This window comes from Amblyomma mixtum, chromosome 9 (genome assembly GCF_055824585.1).
Source record: "Amblyomma mixtum isolate Tamu chromosome 9, ASM5582458v1, whole genome shotgun sequence".
Lineage (NCBI taxonomy): Eukaryota > Metazoa > Arthropoda > Arachnida > Ixodida > Ixodidae > Amblyomma > Amblyomma mixtum.
In genome coordinates, this window is record NC_143020.1 from 57,397,092 (window position 1) to 57,404,870 (window position 7,779).

A 7,779-nucleotide genomic window follows, 5' to 3' on the forward strand; every position below is an offset into this window, starting at 1 on the left:
TTTATATACATGTCTTGCTCCAATTCTTGGCCTCATTCTATCGAAAAGCTGGAATAGCTGATGAGCTGCGCTCAAATTTCGCATAAGGAAGTAACGTAATCGACGGCAATTTTCTTGTAAGAGTTTTTCATTCGATGATTAATACAATTTACCGCCATGTAAAGAGCAATGCTGTGGGCCCCAATAAGTCATCCAGGAAAACAGGAAAAGGCTGCGAGTATGATGATGATAATAACGATGATTCTATTATAGTCGCCTTGTAGTGGGCAGGCAATGTTTTGGCGTCCCCAAGTGGTAAGAGAAGAAAAAGTGAAAAGGGAGAAAAGAAGACGCACAGAAATAAAAGCAATTGAGAAAGTGGCCCATCCGTGTACGCACGCACATAAACGCACGCACACACACGAACCGAGCCGACCACTCGGTCAGTGTTCTGTAAGGATGAAACCTCCTTGGTCTACTGATGATGATGATAATGTGTGTGTGGCTTTTCTCTTTGTATGGGGTGGGTGCAGGACTGCGCCCGAGCCTGGGAAAATTAAAAAATAAAGGAGGTAAAAAAATTGGCTGGGGCTTAGCTCGTTTAAGCCCGGATATCAGAAGCGAAAAGCCTCGGTGAGGCATGGCTAAACCGGCAGAACCGCGGCGGCATGCGCCTCCTGTGACGTCACGCGGTTGTTGCAGAGTCACGGCAGCGGCGGCTCCGACCACCTGCGCCTCTCCTGTGACGTCACGCAGTTGGCGCAAGCGCACCTGTGGCTTTTTCTGACGACGGGGCCACGCTCGCCTCGGTATTGACTGGCCCAGTGAAGCTTTTCGCTTCAAATCGGTGTATTCCGAAAAGGATATGCGAGCTCCTGTTATCGTCGGAGGAGTGTCCACCGCATGAAGAGACGAGATTTCGCTGTGTAGATATAGCTTGCACGTGTCGACAGCGCCCCCATCAAGCGCTTGCGGCCATGCTGCCGAGCCATTCGGCTTTCTCCGCCCTGCGGTGCCCGACCACTCCTCGGACGCTTTGGATTACTTTCTTATCTTTCGGGCGCGATGCCTACCCCACAGAGGAAAGAACCATTCAGCGCAGGCTACTTCTTTGTACTTATTCCATCGGCGCGCGTACGCTACGCACACAAAGTGAAAATTAGCGACGATGGGCGTTGGTGTGTTCCCTGAAGTGGCCCAGGGGGATATCATGTTCTCTTTCCAGCTTTGTGATATTGGGAGGGATGAAAGCCTTCTAATCAATGGAGGCACTCAACGAGTTCTACAGAAGCCTGTCTGCGATGCGCCTACGAGACGAAAAGCTCGGCCTCGGCACGCCGCTTTCTCTGCCGCCATTGCTCGCTGCGGTCGTGGCGATCCGAACCGGCTTGCCTTGAGCTGTAGTTAGGATGTAGCGACGCGGGTCTCAGTCTAGGTTTGTGTTGTCAGACAAATCGGATGGGGTCAATGAAAACAGCAACGTTCAATTCAGGGTGCAACCGTTGCTTCCCATGTTTTCGCTGACATTTAGTTGACGACACAAGCCTCTTACCTGCTCAGTGTGCTCCGCAGACAAGGAGATTACAGTTATCGAGGTCCAAATTATCGCGCTTAATGCGAGCCAGCCACAGCTCGCGCAGATTCGTACTGAGTCGATCATGGAGAGCTCGCACTTGCATGCCTACGATTATCTGATGAATGCAGACGAAGTTCGTGTTAATCGGCCTCTTGTTTCACCTGGAGATGTCGTTACGGTTGGAGCAGCAAAGGGTGGCGCACAAAACCATACTGAATCTACAGATAGACGAGAACCAAACTATGCGAGCTACCATAGCCAGCGGTAAGCTAGAGGCAGGGCTGACGGTGGTTCGGCAGCATGGCGTAGAAAGAGACATTTTTTTCTAATGTCAACAAAAAATACAAAGCAAAACTGCTGAACTCAATGCTCTGATTAGTTAAGTACATGCGCAGTGACAACCTTTGCAGAGCGCCGCCTCTCCCTCTCCTGCGCCCGTCGCCTCTTCCCATTGGTCGAGGGTTTCGCGCGCAAAAGTCCTTTAAACCCGCGCTTTTCGCGGCCGCACACGCCATATCGTCCGCTCCAACCGCGCAGCGTAGGTTCGGCAGGCGTCGTTGCGGACACTGAGCTATTGCTTGCTGTGAAGAACATCGGCTTTTGTTTTGCTCGGAACGTGTGTCAGTCACCTAACTTCAAGCCGTCTATCTGTGCGGCGTGACGGGCTGCTGCGCCTTCGGGTGCAGGAACCGTCACGACGGTGGAAAGCGGTTCTTCGCGATCCCATCATCGAAAACCGACGCGGGCCGGAGGAAGGTTTGGCTACACAGAATTGGCCGGGCAAATTTTAACGCAACGCCATCGAACAGACTTTGCGAAGTAAGGGACGTGCTTTCAATAGCTGCTGAGTTTTCCTTTCTTTTTCAAGCTACGCTGTGCAGTGTTTTGTTCGCGATCGAGCGTATGGCCGCAGTAAGCTCGACATAAGGGCGCTTGAGTTGAGCGCATCGTGATTGCACGCACGCAAGCGTGTAAGTGACGCGAGGCACACGCCTAACTGTAGAGTGAAGTTCCTTAAATTTGAGCGCATGCCGCAGTTAGACATACATGAGTACTATGAGCGCAGATCAAACTGCGCTCTGAAATCGTAAAGCGCACGCGTTGCATTCTGCAGTCGCGCGCGTGCGCACGTGCGTGCGTGTATATTATATATATATATATATTACAGAAAAAGACAAAGAATTATCGCGCCGATATGCATCGTCAAGGCACCGTAGCACCGTTGGTGGAAACACCAGCTAGCGCGCGCTGGCTTGCGTTTACTCTCGAAATATGACCAGTAGCTGTGGGTATGCGTGATAGTGGCCATCGTAAGTGGGTAGCGCGTTTCCTGTCACATACTTTGTAACAGCACTTCCGCGTTCTCGCTTCCCCTTGACGCCGAACTAATTCGGAGGAGGCTACGAATGCGAGCAAATCTGTGATAACCTCTTTTATTAATGCTAAAACATTTGTTTTTGTTTTTTTGTTAACGTTGCCCACAGTGACGCCTCCATTATCTCCATTTTTAAAAGCTTTGTAGCCGCTTCTTTTGTTTTAATGAGATCAGTATAACAAAAGGCTTTGGCTTTGCCGATGTGCATTTAGTACTCGGGCTGTTTCCGAGCCTGAGCCGGGCAAGTCTACCTCGCGGGCCGGGCCGGGTTCGGGCCTATATCGAAAAAATCGGGCCGGGCTGGGGCGCGTAACGAAAAAGGTTCACGGGCTCGGGACGCGTGAATAATTAAGGCCCGTGCAGTGCTGTAATATACAGCTTGCACCGACGTCACATCCGGTGGCCGTTGGTTGCGAGTCGGCCATGCTGCCGAACCACCGCCAGACCGCCTCTAGCTTTCCGCTGCCTATGTTAGCTCGCAACGTGTCGATTCTCGTCCATCATTAGATTCCGTATGGTTTTGTGTGCCACCCTTGGCTGCTACGATCGTAGCGACTGCTCCAGGTGAAAGAAGCCATTTAACACGAACTTCATCTGCATTCGTAAGATAATCGTAGGCATGCAAGTGCGAGCGCTCCATGACTGAGTACGAATCTGCGCGAGCTGCGGCTGGCTCGCATTATGCGCGACGATTTGGAACCCGTCAACCCAAATTTACTTGTGCGCGGACTGCACTTTGTGACAAGTAAGAGGCTTGTGTCGTCGACTAAATGTTTACGAAAACGTGGGAAGCAATGACTACACTCTTGAAAGTTGCTGTTTTGATTGACGCCATCGGATTTGTCTGAACACAAACCGAGACTGGGTCCCGTGTCGCTGCATCTTAGCTAGAGCACTAGGCAAGCCGGCTCAGATCGCCACGACCGTAGCGAGCAATGACGGCAGAGAAAGCGGCGTGCCGAGGCCAAGCTTCTCGTCTCGTTGCTTGCGCATCGCAGACAGGCTTCTCACCCACCTGCTGTAGAAATCATTGTGTGCCTCCATTGATTCGAAGGCTTTCATTTCTTCCAACTTCCCAAAGCTGGCAAGAGTACACGACATCCCCCGTGGGCCACTTCAAGGAACACATCAACGGCCGTCTTCGCGTCGACTCCCGGTTGCAGCGTGTGCGGATCTGTATCATCGCAAATTTTCACTTTGTCTGCGTAGCGTACGCGCGCCGATCGAATAAATTCAGACTAGTAGCCTGCACTGAATGGTTCATTCCTCTGTGGAGTAGGCATCGCGCCTGAAAGATAAGAAAATAATCCAAAATGTCCGAGGAGTGGCCAGGCATCGCAGGGCGGACGGGCGGGGACGGCCGAATGGTTCGGCAGCATGGCCGCAAGCGCTTGATGGGGGCGGAAGTGACGACACGTGCAACCTATTTATAGCGACTATACGAATGTGGAAGATTATCGGACAGATGTAAAAGCCAGGCAGGTTTTGCTTCTCACTAAATGACTGATGGCGATGGAACATTTACGTAGAAATTTATTAACCCATTGCTGGCAGGCCAAGGATATTTGCGAGGTAGGTTTTCTCCTTACTAAGTAACTATTCCAAAGAAAATTTTGATGCGGGAGTCTATATCGTTACAGTTCATGCACGCGGGAGAACAGGGGAGGCACAGATAAGTGCACACGTAGCGTGGCCTTCATACCGTATTTCGAGCACTCCCTCAAGCGTCTTACCTGGTCCGCGATACACTGCAGCAGACTAAAACCAAAAGCCACTAGAAGATCGGATGAACTACGGGCATTTAGAATGCCTTTGCTTGCAGGTGTCTTTTCGGATGTCAAACCTGTGCATCCGTTGTAGCACGTCCAGCGTTCCGGCGGGGACGGTCGTTCTGTTTGCATACTCCTCTTCACCAAAACAGATCACCGGAAATTCCTTCTACGGCCTCGTGATTCACGGTCACGTTCAATGCACGCCCCACCCTCGATATCAAACTTGGCACGCCGCATAAAGCCCGGCGCACCCGGACGCGGTGCGCGTGAGGCTCTACCAAAACAATTCATCTATGCGTGCTCATTTTTGCCTTTAGACGATTCAGTGAAGCATGCAAATGTTTCTCCTAAGTCACCGATGTATTTATGCAGCGGAACGCATGGTTAATGCGGAGACATAGAGAAGGACTCGGCAAGTACGGGAATTCAGCGCAACCAATTGAAAAGGGGCTTTAGTTCCTTCGGAGCGGGCTAGAGGTCGCCACCGCAGTCACATGAAATCACAAAGAAAACAAAAGTCGTTCGTTCGGCGCGCGCGCGAGGAAGAGAGAAAAGGGAGGGCGTCCTCTCGCTACTTTAGTTTTTTTAGGGGCTTTAATGCTGCCCGGTACCTGGCGCCATCTGGCGCCGTCAAAGCGACTTGCGGAAGCGCATTGGCTGCGTGCGGGCTCCCACTACACGCCATGCTAAAGCTGTCTAATATTTAGCACTCAGTCGGCTGAACCCGACTATCAGTAGAGCAGTAGCTCCATGGTTGCGCAATATGCCAAATTTGAAGGCTCGTCGATCGGACTCCTTGCCAATGCAAAGCATAAAACCTGAACACAAGCCTGAAAAATGCAGTCTCTGAAGCGTTCGCACTTGAGAACTGCCGTATTCAGCGGAGAACCGGCCATCGGCAATGGCATGTCGAGAAAATCGGGATTGGTCGATAGGGTCTTGACGTCAAAAGCAAGCACAACCTCATGCGGGTAATTCAAACCACAGACAACAATGACGCAGTGAAACAGTGATGACGTTGCTAACATTTCCTCATGGGTCTACTTTGTGGTGATGCAATCCCACCACCATTACGTAGTGCCTGGAAGAACGAAAAAATGATCGAGATGCGAGTCCGTGACTCGAACTGCTACTCCTCAACCACTGGGACCGGTGAGGAAGGTTTGTTCCACTTGGCTGAAAGGACGCCTTGTGTGTTAAAAAAAAAATAAGATGAGATAGACGACAAAATAATGTAATAAAGAAGTTTTCATATCTGTGGAGTGATCTGCAAAGAGGACCTCAGGCTGCTGAAGAGATTAATGGAACCGCGTCGTGCCCCTACGGTAACTCTTTAGGATGAAAATTAGGGGCGATCAATTTTAGCGTTGCAGAGGAAATGTGCTAAAATTCCACTTATGATTCCTTCTCTTCCAGTCAAGATTCTGATTGTGAGCACACATTTTATTAATTTTTCGCGGCTGTCTTGAGTCATTTTTATATAACTTGAGTCATTTTCAGTTCGGCATCTTCCTCCTGCCCTATACAAGCGTGGAGGAGACGTTTTTGTTTATATTTTAATTTGAATAATCGAAGCCATATACCGGGGGTGACAAGGCCATCCCATCTTGATGTTTCATTATTCTTCTCGCTTGCACCTTTAGTAATTTCAATAACTAACATTTACCGCTTTGAATGCAGGTCAGATGCTGGAATGAAGAGAACGGTTGCACTGCTGTAATGGCTGCTTCAGACATCGCCGAACACTTCCAGCACGACTGTGGACACCACTCTGTTCACTGCCCAAAGTGTTCGGCGTCTGTTCTTTGCCGCAAGGTGTGCGCGCACCTCAGATCTGGCTGTTCAGATCACACAATTCGTCCACCTTCAGAACACGGTGGGCAGACTGGGCAACATGACGAATCACTTTTGACAGCTCTGAGCAGAGCCCTAGATCAGCACACAGCCGAAATGAGGGCACTTCTGGAGCAATTGCTTAGCGATGGCAATGCACGAGCCGACCAACTGAACAAGATCTCGCAAAATGTAAACGCTGTCAGTAAAGCTATAAAGCAGGAACCCTCTGAAGGAGCCCGAGGAGGCCACGGCACTATAAACGGAAGCTTTCTCCAAATAACCGCACCAGAGCAAATAGAAGGATCCTTGATCGCTAGAAGTGAGGTAGCCGACACTCTCTCGAGGAGAATAAGATCATTAGGAGAAGAAATAAAAGGTGAATTTAAAAAAGCAACGGCACAGAGGCACGACTGCTATTCACGGCTTGCTGCAGCCATCAATGAAGCTAAGGATAGCGAAAAATGCGAACAGAAGGGCATTGGGCCAATTGAACAGACTCATTCGTCAGACTGAAAACAGAGCATCACAGTGCAATTTTTTTTATCAGAAACATTCAACTGCTCCACGATACAGCTGTGGCGCTAGGATCCGCCGCCTATTATACCTGTGTGGCTACCGCGTGTCTCCTGCGGTTGTGCTCAGTAAAACAACCAGGATCTGTTGCTTTATTTGGGGCTGCAGCTACACAAGGGCAGCATGGACGACGTAGTTCAATGGCCATTTCAACACAGATTTAGGGTTAGTGTGGTGCACCCGAAGGAATGGACAAAACGGCAGCCCGAATTTAAACCCTCTCCTTTATGCGCATATATACGAAGGCCCATAGGTTCATCGAACGAGCCTTTTTATCATACCGAAGGGTCGTTTAATCTGTGTGACCTTGCACGTGACGGCTATGTGCATCAAGACGAGCTTAGGATAACACTGGAGTTGGTTTCGTGCAAATGCCTGAAGGCCAGTGGTGTTTGTGGAAGAAACTTCACCTCAAGAAATTTAAAGTGGATCTTGACTGTTGTTTATATCGACTGACCTGTGCGCATCACTTTTGTTGTGAGCAGATTGAGTGTGAAATAAAACTGTTTTTGTGTTTTGCAGTGAATCATAAAACTCGGACTCTGAGTGATCAAGTAGCATTTTTTGTAAGGCAGAATTTTCTTTCGTTATAAAAGGCGCAGTTATTTTGATGCACTTGCATATTGCAGCAAAGGCTGTTAAAGCCTTGTTTTGCCGCACATATATCC

General features: G+C 49.7%; 1 pseudogene; it reads left to right on the plus strand.

The window, feature by feature from the left end:
- Positions 1-6,421: 6,421 nt before the first annotated feature.
- On the plus strand, positions 6,422-7,567 carry LOC149329163 (uncharacterized; annotated as a pseudogene).
- Positions 7,568-7,779: the final 212 nt, after the last annotated feature.